This window comes from Ctenocephalides felis, unplaced genomic scaffold (genome assembly GCF_003426905.1).
Source record: "Ctenocephalides felis isolate EL2017-DRISC unplaced genomic scaffold, ASM342690v1 CF-g0.4_SCAFFOLD_01886, whole genome shotgun sequence".
Classification (NCBI taxonomy): domain Eukaryota; kingdom Metazoa; phylum Arthropoda; class Insecta; order Siphonaptera; family Pulicidae; genus Ctenocephalides; species Ctenocephalides felis.
Genome location: NW_020538040.1, coordinates 23,917,104 through 23,930,143, shown reverse-complemented (window position 1 = coordinate 23,930,143; position 13,040 = coordinate 23,917,104). Strand labels below are relative to the sequence as shown.

The 13,040-nt window shown below is 30.0% G+C and overlaps 1 protein-coding gene across 1 annotated transcript in view; it reads right to left on the bottom strand.

Moving 5' to 3' along the window:
- Positions 1-13,040, bottom strand: part of LOC113377249 (pleiotrophin-like) — a 393,535-nt gene that overhangs the window by 256,026 nt on the left and 124,469 nt on the right. The window lies entirely within an intron of this gene.

Genomic DNA, 13,040 nt, shown 5'->3' with positions numbered 1-13,040 from the left:
TTACTCTTGTAGTTGAGTTTATAGGAACACAGTTAAGTTCATAAAAATGCAGTTAGGTTCATAAATATGCATCTAAGTTCATAAAAATGCAGCTAATTTTATTTAAATTCAAACAAGATCATTTAAATGCAACCAAATTCAATAAAATGCAGCTAAGTTCATTAAAATGCAATAAAATTTTTTAAGATGCAATTCAGTTTAAGAAAATGCAACTACGTTTATTAACATGCAGCCGAGTTTATAAAATGCAGCAGAATCCATAAAAATAAAGATGATTTCATGTTCATGAAAATGCAGGTAAAATGTATAATCTGCATTCTAGTTCATTAAAATGCACACAAATTTATAAAAATACAGCTAAGGTAATGAAAATGCAGTTGAGTTCATAGAAATGCAGGTAAAATGTATAATCTGCATTCTAGTTCATTAAAATGCACACAAATTCATAAAAATACAGCTAAGGTAATGAAAATGCAGTTGAGTTCATAGAAATGCAGCAAGAGGTTTATTGAAATGCAGCAAGGTTTATTAAAACACAGCTAAATCTAGTAAAATGCTGCCAAGTCTAGTAAAACGCTGCCGAGTCTAGTAAAATGCTGCTAAGTCTAGTAAAATGCTGCTAAGTCTAGTAAAATGCTGCTAAGTCTATTAAAATGAAGCAAAGCCTAATAAAATGGAGCCAAGTCTATTAAAATGCTGCCAAGTCTATTAAAATGCTGCCAAGTCTATTAAAATGCTGCCAAGTCTATTAAAATGCTGCCAAGTCTATTAAAATGCTGCCAAGTCTATTAAAATGCTGCCAAGTCTACTAAAATGTAGCCAAGTTTATTAAAATGCAGACAAATTGATTGAAATGCAAGCGAGTTTATAGAAATGCAGACAAATTGATTGAAATGCAGCAAGGTTTATTAAAACACGGCTAAATCTAGTAAAATACTGCCAAGTCCAGTAAAATGCTGCTTAGTCTAGTAAAATGGAGCCAAGTCTACTAGAATGCAACTAAGTCTATTAAAATGCTGCCAAGTCTAGTAAAATGCTGCCAAGTCTAGTAAAATGCTGCCAAGTCTAGTAAAATGCTGCCAAGTCTAGTAAAATGCATCCATGTCTATTAAAATGCAGACAATTTTTTTTTTTAATTTTTTTTAAACATTTATTTTTGAATATTTTTTTAACAGCAATCAGAACCTTACGTCCTATGAGCTGTTGGGCTGAAACTTCTCCTTACTTCCTATATTTTTAGATGGTAACCCAATGGTTAATCCATTCAAATTTGATGATTTTGTTATAAGAATTAATCTAATAGAGCTGACTTTTTATTGGTGCAGCAATGCCGGGCAAGGGCTATTTTCACTTGGAAAAATATTGCTATTTATATTTCCAAGTGAAAATCGTTGTCACTGCTGCCTGACAACAGGCTGCTCGAAGTTGGTATCGAACCCGGGACCCCTGACACAAGTCCCGTCGCGCAGACAAATTGATTGAAATGCAAGCAAGTTTATGAAAAACCAAACAAATTCATTGAAATCCAAACAAGTTCATTGAAATGCAAACAAATTCAATAAAATGCAGCTGAGTTCATCAAAATGCGGCTGAGTTTTTTCAAATACAGCTGAGTTCATTAAAATGCAAGCAAGTTTATAAATTATTTACAGCCAAATTCATAAAAATGCAAACAATTTAATTAGAATGCAACTAAACTTATAAGAATGCATTCAAGATTATAAAAATGCATTCCAGTTCATTAAAATGCAGATAAATTCAAAACAATGCAGCTAACATTATTGAAGCGCAACCGAGTTTATTAAAGTGCAACCAAGTTCATTAAAGGCAACCAAGTTCATTAAAGTGAAACCGAGTACATTAAAATGCAGCTAAGTTTAAACCAAAAATTTAAAATCAAAGAATTGCACTGATTTATACGTTCTATCGACAATAATCGATATTATAAATAAATAAATGTGCACAAAATTAGGAAAAAAATGTGAATAAATCTTAAAGAATTTTTATACCAAAAGAAATTACATAAATTTGTTCTTTCAAGCAATGTAAATTTTAAATTTTGTCCGAAAGAAAAAGTAAAAGCAATATCAATACTAAAAAAATCATATGTGCATAAAATTTAGTTCAGTTTTCACAATGTTTTAATATTCCATATTTTATATTTTTCATATTAAAATCTTTCAAATAGTAGTTTTGATAAAAATTCAAAAGTGTCTCAAATTATCTGGTCCATTGTTGGTAATGCAAGCGCCCGCTAACCCCTGATAACCCTCCTGCCTGTCATTCGTCCGTCTCGCTCCCACTCGCGCGATAAGCAACCCTTGTGAATGAGATACGAGCATTACGTAAGCGCTGTACCACATGCGCGAAATTGCATGCGCATCATGGAACATCAAAATACTAAAACCGCCTTCACACTTTGCACCGTTGATAAAAGAGATAACTGCCAAAAATTGGATTTTTAAAGATTTCATTTATAAATGGTTTTGCTTAAAAAATATGATAAGAAGTAAGCCAAAAATCATTATCATGTAGATTTTTAAAGATTTTGTTTATAAATGGTTTTGCTTAATAATATATTACAAGAAGTTTGATCAAAATTTATCATCGTTCATACAATTCAAAAATAACCTTGCTAATTTTATTCTTTTTTTTTTTAATTTCATTTTATTTATTTATTTTTATTGGCCTCGCTTACTCGAGCATTTAGCCACCTACATTATTCTATACAATCATATATCCTATACAATCTTCAATTTTATACTATCTTCTTCATATAATCCTATTCTTTTTTCTATACTTCTTAACTTATCTTCATTCTTCTTTTACTATCTTCTCATTTCATCTTCTAACCACATATTTCTTCTTCTTCTAATACTTCTCATTTCTTCTCCTAAATTCTTCTTACTTCAATTCATTTTTAATTATTAAATTAAAAAATAGCCTTTTTAACTACATTTACTTTTTTATGTGCTATTTCTTTTTTTTAAACCTTTGCCACAGTAAAGGTTGAGTTGGCTATTATTACCCCACCCAAGAGTAAGCTTTTATAAAGGTTATATAAAAAAATGTTGAATCTAACTTGTAATTAACAATACATATTATAAAACAAGTAATGTATACTTAGAAATTATATTAAGGTCTCGTAAACTAAACAACAGCGCTCACAACTAATAAAACTAACACCGAAGAAAAATACTTTTCTTATGAATTTTCAAATCGTCGACGAAAAATTGTATCCGTACCCACACACACACATTTACATCCATTTTTTCTAGAGTTTGCTAAAATGTTCTGAGATATTTGAAATGTAAAGATATGCAAAAATTTTTTTTGCGATTACTAGAACTTAATCCCGTAGGGTAAGTTATAATAATCGCAAAAAAATCGAAAATAAAATTTTTTAGATATCTTTACGTTGCAAAGGTTTTAAACATTTTGGCATACCTTGAAATATATATATATATATTGATTGTTTCTTTTCCGAACAGTAAATCCAATAATAAAAAACAATTTGTTTTTTGAAGTTTTGAAAAAATCCAGGACTTATCTATTGAATATATATATATATATGTATATATATATGTGTGTGTGTGTGTGTGTGTGTATGTGTGTTTTCGGATACAACTTTTCATCGCATATTCGGGAACACGGATCAACCGATTTGAATGATCCGAATAACATTCGATTTCTATTAATAAGAAGTCGTGCTGATTAGTTTTTTAAAAATTTTAAATTTTGGTACGGGAAGTTCCAGCAATTTCCTTAAGACGCGATGCCATGCACCACTAGTTGATGGTTCATAATGAATGTCTTTAAAATTAAAAAGTCTACTAAAATATCGCGTTGAGTGTGCAAACGTCCCTTCTTCATCTCTCATATACCATCGCCATCCAGTGCGCTGCGCTGCTAGTACGAATACCGATATGTGTGACTTGTTAAGGGATATTGATCCTTAAGCACATGCTGGATGTGGAAAACAACTAAACTATCTTTTGCTTTGCTTTTGCTTTGCTTTCTACTGCCGCTTTTTGCTTTTGCTTTCCGCTTTCCGCTTTTCCATTTCCATCTCCATCCAGCTTTTGAATTTTCTCCAAGTGCGTACACAGCCATACATAAACATATGATGCTCTTCTCTGTTTATCATTATAAACACATTTATTTCAATGAACCGACACATATGACGCTGGTGCGTCTCATAAATAACATATATGACACTTGGAACCGCTCACGAAAAATTGTGCGATGTCACGTAGCCTGATGATAAGTATTAAATGGATTATTAAATTTGTTAGAGGACAAAACGATGGCAGGGAAATAAGATATTGTGCGAAGCACGAACTGAGGGTGCCTTACCTTACCACCTTCAAAGATTTATAAATAATTCAACGGCTTGTCATTTGTAAGTAAGAAGGAGTCAACTATCAATATTAGAAAAACATTGCAAGGGAGTAGATCAATCTGTGCACTGAGGGTAATATTAAACCAGCTTTACAACAGAGGATTGGATCGGAGTCTATCATATCAACAATTCCCGGATAATATAAATGTTATGATAACGTTGTCTTATGGGTCTATAATCGTAGGAGTTGGTAGTCTCAAACTGTTAAGAAGGCAGTGTATTTGCTGGGCGATCAGGCGTTTTGTACAATTGTCAATTAACAATTTTATCACAAGTGCAACTTTCTGATGTTACTTTCATACGCGCAGTCAAACCAAAGCTAAATATTATGACGTTTTTACGTTTTGGAGGTTAGGTTTTATGTGTAAAACATCTGATCACACAGCAAGTACATAGCTTTTTAACAGTTCTTGACCACCAACTATTATTATTATTATAGACCCGTAACACAGCATTACCATAACATTTCTATTTTATCAGAGAATTGACCTCTTAATTGATAGATTGATACGATAGAGTCTGATCCAATCCTCCGTTGTATAGCTATTTTAATATTGCACTAAGTGTTCAGGTTAATATATTCTAATGCATTCTTTTTCTAATATTAATAGTTCACTTATTCTTACTTATCAATGACGAACATTTCAATTTTATCCGAAAGTTGGGCTCTTATTTCATAATAGTTTATTTGCCTGATCGCACAACTTATGTATGTTTTTGACAAATCTTATGGGATCCATACCATAACATGACCATAACATTTCTATTCTATTCGAGAATTGCCACCTAATTTGTTAATTGGTAGTTCGCCTATCTATTTATCATAAATTTGGGTTTCTACGGGGCTCTATAAGATGTAGTGATATCGTTTTTCACTTAAAAATATAGATCCTAAATATGTTTATTAGTGAAAATAGCCCTTCCTCGATATTCCTGTATCAAATTAAAAATACATAATCAAAACTAGAGGAGAGGAAGTCCAATAATAAAAATGTATCAATTATTAGTTGCCTTTTAAAAAACCAACGTATTCAAGAATTATCGATTACAATAATGTAGTTTTGAAGTTCTAATTAATGTTCAAACAATGAAATATTTTATCATAAATATTTGCTCTTCAATGTACTGTGTTTTATATTAAACTACCAAGATTTTATTTTCTTCATAGAAATAGACATCTAAATACTACTTTTTGTTTAATTGAGCAACAGACATTTGCTGCATTATACGTTCAGTACAGTTTTCTTATTATCCTAAAAACTGTATTAGTAAAGTAATTGATTCTCACATTTTCTGATTTATAACTTTTATTTAATTGATCCAATTTGTCATCTACAATTTTAGTACTAGATCTTAAATCTCTCCAAAGTGTTTATTGATATTTGCTTCTAATGCATGTAGAACGATGCTTCAAATTGCTTTGCCATTTGCAACATAACAAAATGTAGTATTTTAATAATTTCTTTCTAACATTGATTTTCAGATTTCTGGTTGAGAAATTTTCAGATAAACTTATTGCACAAATACTTGAGACACCTTTATTCTAGGAGGAAACAGGAATGCATATTATTCCCACTTAGCTAATTGTTCATTAAAACTATTCCTATAATAGTTTATAAATCATCGAAATATGTAAGTTGATTGTAGTTCATATTATATAAAGTGATGTTATCAAAGAGAATGACATATATAATTGTAATTGAATTTTCATAAAAAAAAAAATTACAACATACTGTAAAATATTCAAAACAAAGTATCGTTTTTAATCAATTACATACTACGCAATCTAAGAACATTCTATTCTATTAGATAAATTTGAAATATTTCATAGTTTGGGTAACGTTTATGGTAGCTCATAATATCCTGAGAAAAGTTGGTCTTTGTTTTTCCACGTCAGTGACTGTCTCTTTAATTCTTTTGTTTTATATTTGTCTTCTGTAGAAGGTGAACATAGCTACTAGCAAGCAAGAAAAAGGAAATGGTATCTTTGTTGATTCACGGCCAGACAAACAATTTTTGTGGCAAATATATTCCCTAATAAAATGTTGAAATATTTTCACTCCAGGTTTATATGTTATATAAATAGGTGAAGTTGAGCATTGAAGAAGTAGGTAGAAATCAATATGAAAGTATATTTATTTCTATAACTGACATAATAATCAACGACAAAATTAATGACCAAAATTATTTATTGATTTAAACAACCCAGAATTGATAATTAGCTCAAAATTTCTTATTTCTAAAGGATGCCAAAATGCTAATGAAATTGAGGTTAACAGTAAATATACTTGGAAGAGTAAATAAATACATAGAACAACAAATAAATAATTGGGCCAACCATTTTTTTTTTGCTCTATAAACTGGTGCATAGTGCTTTACTATGTCCTATGTATTTGTGATGATTTTTTTCACTAGGTAGTCTTTTTTCCAAATTGTGATCACATTTTGAACTTTTTGCTGCAATGTTCTCCTTAAAGACTATCTTGACATGGAAACAATTTAATCTATATTTTCAGTGAAAATGGATATCACTATTGCTTGATAAGAAGCTGCATGTGACGTAATGCAGGATATTACTTGAATTAATAAATGCTTTTATCAGTCAATTAAAGTATGGACCAATCAATAAAAATTTGATACAGCCAAGAAGTACTTGGGACATCCAGTAAATACTTGAGATGGTTAACAAATTCTTGAGATAGTGTATAAACATCTAATTAGAACAGCCTATCAGTACTTGAGACAGTCAGTAGCTGAAGCCAAAAAAATCTGCCATGAACAATGAAAAGCAAGGATAGACAATCCATATCTAGGCCAACCAATTAATATCTGGAATGAAAACTTGAAATAGCCCATGAAGATTTGTGATAGTTAATGAATACTTGGATTAGTGAATGAATGCTCATCAATATATACTTGGACTAGTCGATAAATACTTATTCTTAGAATATAAAATAAATTCTCAGAACTGGCAATTGGCGCAGTTTTCTGGATCAAGACATAAACCAAATTAGAACTTTGGGATAGTCGATAAATATCTGTGACCACTCTAAATTATCAACAAATTCTTGTAATATCCAGTCAATACTTTGGATATCCGGTACATATTTAGTATAGTCGATAAACAATTTAATATATAGTCAATAATATTTTGTATTGTATTTGAACAGTCTAGTAAAAAGTATCGTGCCAACGCCAGGTCAATTAGATTTTTGAGGATGAATTTATATCACATGAAAGAGCTAAAACATGAACATAATACTTACTTTTACTTTATTTATAAATTACATAGGTCCACAAAAAATAAAAGTTGGCCAAACTTTAAAAAACCTTTAAAATCCATTATGAAAAAAATGAGATTTTTGAATTTTTGAAAAAATTGACTTTTGAAAAATTTGATTTTTTTATATTTCGAAAAAATTTTTATACTTTGAATTTTTCTGAGAATTTTGAACATTTTTGCAAAGCAATCGTTCTGCGTGTCTGTTTTAGAGAAGAAATATCGAAGCGCATAGGCGCCGCATTCCAGTTTAACGGATAAACATCGGTACTAAACCCATAGAAATGTAAAAAAATACTTAATATTTAAATCTATAAAATATCTGATAATTGGATGTGCATATGTCTAATGATCATTTTTGACCGCCAATCGGCATATTTTTTTACTTTTTTCACTCTATCTCTGAAACCGCTAGACCTGCTTTCGAAAAAATTTAAACGATACTTCATTTTTTTAATTTGCCAAAAACTACTCATTCTCCTTATCAATATGAATCAAAAGATTTTTAAATTATTCAAATTGGTTGACCCGTGTTCCCGAAATAGACGAGAAAAATTTGTATCCGCACACAAACACACGCGCGCACACTCACACACATATATCCATTTTTTCTAAGGTATGCCAAAATTTTGCGATTACTGTAACTTACTTGTAAATTCAGCGGTAAAGACTATATTAGAAAACATATGCGCCACAGCCAATACAGACAGCTTTATTTTTTTGTGGACTTTTATTATTGTTAACTTGTTTAACCATGTGCCTATTATCAGCGTCTATCATTACTTAATTTTCCGAAATAGTCTCAACCAAATCAAATACATATTATCCATGAGTTTGTTATCTATATTTATTAGATTTGTCTTCTAAGCACTTGAAAGGTTTCGTACTAATAACCCGAAGAGTTTAGCCATCGGCAGGGTTTAATTAGTCCGAATCAATATACTCGTATTCTGAAGTCCGATTGTTTCGTACCACTTTACACTTTAATCGGAAGGCTTGGAACTAATATATTGTTCAGTCTAGTGTCTATTAGATCTGTCAATTGTAATATACTGCCTCGTGCACTTTGCTAATTTCTCTGAATGCGCTGAATTGTTCGCAGCCAACACTTCATTTGCATTCTGACTTGAAATTGTTCGCTCCATTAATCAACTGTTTAAAAAGGGAAACGGTGAGTTATCTATTTAAACACGGTTTTAATAATACGTTCGTTTAACGTTCGCGATGAATGTTTGTTTCGGCTGCGGTTTAGTTTATCTTCGCAGTTTTCATACCCACTTGAGAATAGAACAGACAATGGATATTTGCTAATAAAAATTTAATATTAAAACTACCGATAGATTATACTAATATCTACAATGAGTTTCAGCTGGTTCAGGTATATACATAATTAATAGAAAATTAGAGGAGACTGGGTACGGTTGAGCCACTTTTTTTGATCAGCCCTAATTTTGTTAATTCACAAGTTACCAGGAAGAAAAGATAACTACATGGTAATTTGAACATTTGTCTACACCCTCAGGGATGGTTGTGACAGGCCTAAAAATAAGTTAAAAACAATAGGTATAAACACCAACATGGTTTAGAACAACTTTTATTGACCTCAATAACAATGATATGTAACACAACACAACATGAACAATCGAGCACAGCTTATGAATAAAATATAATAATATATAGCAAAACATAATTTTCTAAACAAAGTTAACAAGAATTCTTTGTGATTTTTTTTTATATTGATTATTCCTTTTCCTTTCCCTTTCGTATTTTGTCTTAGTTAAGTTAGATTTTTTTATCTGTTTAATCTTTACCCGAAAAAGACAAGAAATATATGTCCCAAGCATACTCACAAAATTTGTCACAACCGTACCCAACGCACACTTTTGAAAACAAATCATCATTATGACTGAGCTAAATTATTTAAGCAAAAACTAATTGTTGGTAAATAACTACTAATGTTCAACTTACAGCAAAATAACAAACAAAGTGTTTTATCTGTTACAATTAACACTTATTATTAAAATAATTCGAAGATGAAATTTTAATTTTGACTCTTTAAAAGCAATGCAGGTCATGTTAATATAAGGAGCTGTCTCAATGCAATAATGGAAACTTGTTCGAATAAACATACATCTTTCTCCCTTTTAACCCAATCTCAGTAAATCAAAATTAATATAGTATAGTTGTTATGATCGCTATCACTACAATTTCTTGGCACAACCGTACCCAGTCTCCCCTAGTTTGATTTATATTTTCTTTTATGAAGTTACAAAATCGAACATTTGGCGGTGGCCAAATAATTGACATACCTTATATTGGCAGACATATCTAGGAAAAGCAGTATATTTGCATATTCTGCGAATTATTATATAGTTGACAATTTCATAATTAGAAATAGCAATGAGTTACTCATTGCTGTAAGTAATTTCAACTATTTTTTTCAACGATCTAAACAATTTGTGGTGTTGTATGAGTTGTGCAATGTATTTACTATATCCTAGCATTATTAGAAGGCAATTCACTGTTTTTACCTATCTTATCTATTTTGATAAATTTTGGATTAGAAGGCTGTACTTTGTAATAGAGATATATTAACTTAATAAAGCAATGCCCTTGAAAGCTATCTTTAATTAGAAAAATACTTGAGTCTACGTTTTCAAGTAAAAACGAATATTATATTGTTTTAAACCAGTTTGTACTTAGCGTTAAATTTGAAACTGTAAGACTAAGGCTCTGTCCACTTGCAAAATGCACTCCCTTAAAGATGATTATTAAATAAAAAAATATTTTACTTTCTTTATAGATTGAAGTTCCATTTATATATATTTTTATCGTGTTCGAGTGTTATAAATTGTTGCCTTAAAATTGCACTAATTTTGTCACCATCATAAGTCAAATTCCAGTAATTTAACGAAACAAATTCGTTCTTGTAATTTTTATCTACCTTTTTAAACACTTATTTTACTCATATAAAAAGTATTTATAGAGATAAGTTTTCTTATAATATTTTCAAGTCTACAAATTTTAGGAATATTGCAAATCTAAATGAAAAGCAAAACATTGTATTTTTGTTTACCTAAAATTATACATATCACACTTGTTTTTATTTATAAAAGTCTACTTTAGCAAACCTTATTAATTTTTTAAAATTAAACTACATCTCAAAAGCCAACAATATTTTAAGAGAATGCTTTTGAGTATCAACTCTATCACTAGTTTAAGAGACATAATTATACCCACGTAATTTTTGTTGATCTCCAAAAGGATGTTTATGAATTCAAATCCTTTCGACACATTCAAGTTTAGATACAGTTTTATATATAACGCATTTGTTCTGTCATATTTATCAATAAATCATTTTTATCTCTCCATTGCGAGAACAAATATTTGTTGTTACCGCTGTAAAAACAATGTGATGTTATAAATAACAAACTTTGAGAAAATAACGAGTAATTTGCGTAATAATAGACTAACTTTTACCATTAAAAAACCGCCGAGATACCTCATACCGTTACTAAAATCTCATTAATTTATACAGCCATGTTAAAGTACTTCTAAAATATTTCGAAGCTATAAAAAGTACATAAGGCACCGCTGAGGTCTCAACTTTACCAAGGTATTTAAACGATAATGTATACGGTTAATTATTTTTGTAAATAGAATAAAATGATGAAAAGCTCATTATGATTATGGGTTATGAAAAACACGTTAAGCCATATCTTCTTCAATTTTTTTTATTGCCCATGTGGAATTGAATACATTATAAAAGTGAGTTGGCTGGGTCTACATACTTTGGCAGCCACATGAGAAAGAATAATTAATTAGAGGAAAGTACACTCTGTTTAGTATTTAGAGTTTCGCAAAAATAAGCAAACTAGTAGTGTATGACATCGTGAAGGCAAATTTATGAAACTTCCTGTATCAGAATTAAATATTCAAAGGAAAAAAATCAGTAATCAATGAATATTGATCAATCATTAATAAGAGATAATTACAAAAACTATATATTTTATAGATTATATATTATATAGCGACGATCTTATCGCATAAAACTCTTGAGAATGTTTACATTAATAAGAGATGCCGAATGATTTTTTTTTTAAAAATAAGTAAACTTTAAAAATTAAAACTCTTGGTTTGAAACTGAATTTTTTTTAACAAAATTAGTACTCATTTTAAAAACTCTATAAAATATTTGATAATTTGATGAGCATATGTATATTTTTTTATACCGGCAAACCTCTAGACCTGCCTTCCCAAAAATTAAATCAATTCTTAATTTCGTCAATACAAGTAAAATGTTTTTTAAATCATTCAAATCCAGCGCTCCGTTCTTTTTGCCCCAAATCTTTGAAACGGCTGGACCTATCTTCGGCTAATCAGCACATCTTCCGATCAATAGAAATCGAATGTTTTTTCAATCATTCAAATCGATTGATCCGTGCGCCCGAAAACTTGGACTTAAAATTGTATCCCACATAACATAACATACACACACACTCATTAATTTGTTCTGAGGTATGCCAAAATGTTCAGAAACCTTCAAAACGTGAAAATATGCAAAAAATTTCTAGTTCGATTTTTGGACAATAAAAAATTCGAATACTTTTAATATATTTGCACTTTCTTTAGTGTAATTTCATATTGTTTAGAGGCAAGATAAAACAATTTGACAAATAATGAAATGAATTGTCTAATATAATTAATATAAAGTATTATTGAACTATTATTGGATATATGGTATGATTGTAAATAAACGTAGTAAAACGTGTAATAAATATTAAACTTGTTGTAAGTGACATTTCGTCTTGTGGCAAGTTGCATGAACTTCCCTATAAGTGTAAATAATCGATTGAATCAATATCAATATATTTTTTATGATTTATCTGTCCAACTGTTTACCTGCCTACTTATCTACTTCTTCGCCAGTCTACACCTGCTCCCTGTCTATGTTACTACTACTACCTGCCCATCATTATCAAAATTTATCTGTTACTCTTTCAACTTTTCTATCTGATTATCTGTTTACATATCTATCTGCTTACCTATCTGCCTACCTATTTGTCTACATATTTATTAATGATATTATTCGTTTATGAATCAATAATAATAATTTCTAATAATTATTGTCACAATTTTGTCATTTTTTCTGCTATTCCGAAACTATTGGATCTACCTTTGCAAAAATGTAATCAGCACCTCTAGCTGTCAATACGAATCGAATGCATTTTGAATTAATTTAATCATAAGCTCAGCTGTTCTCATAAATACTGAATCTAGATCTTATAAATTCAATTTTTTTGCTTCTGAAACGGCTGGACCTGCCTTTGCTAGAAACTAATCAGCATATCTCGCAGT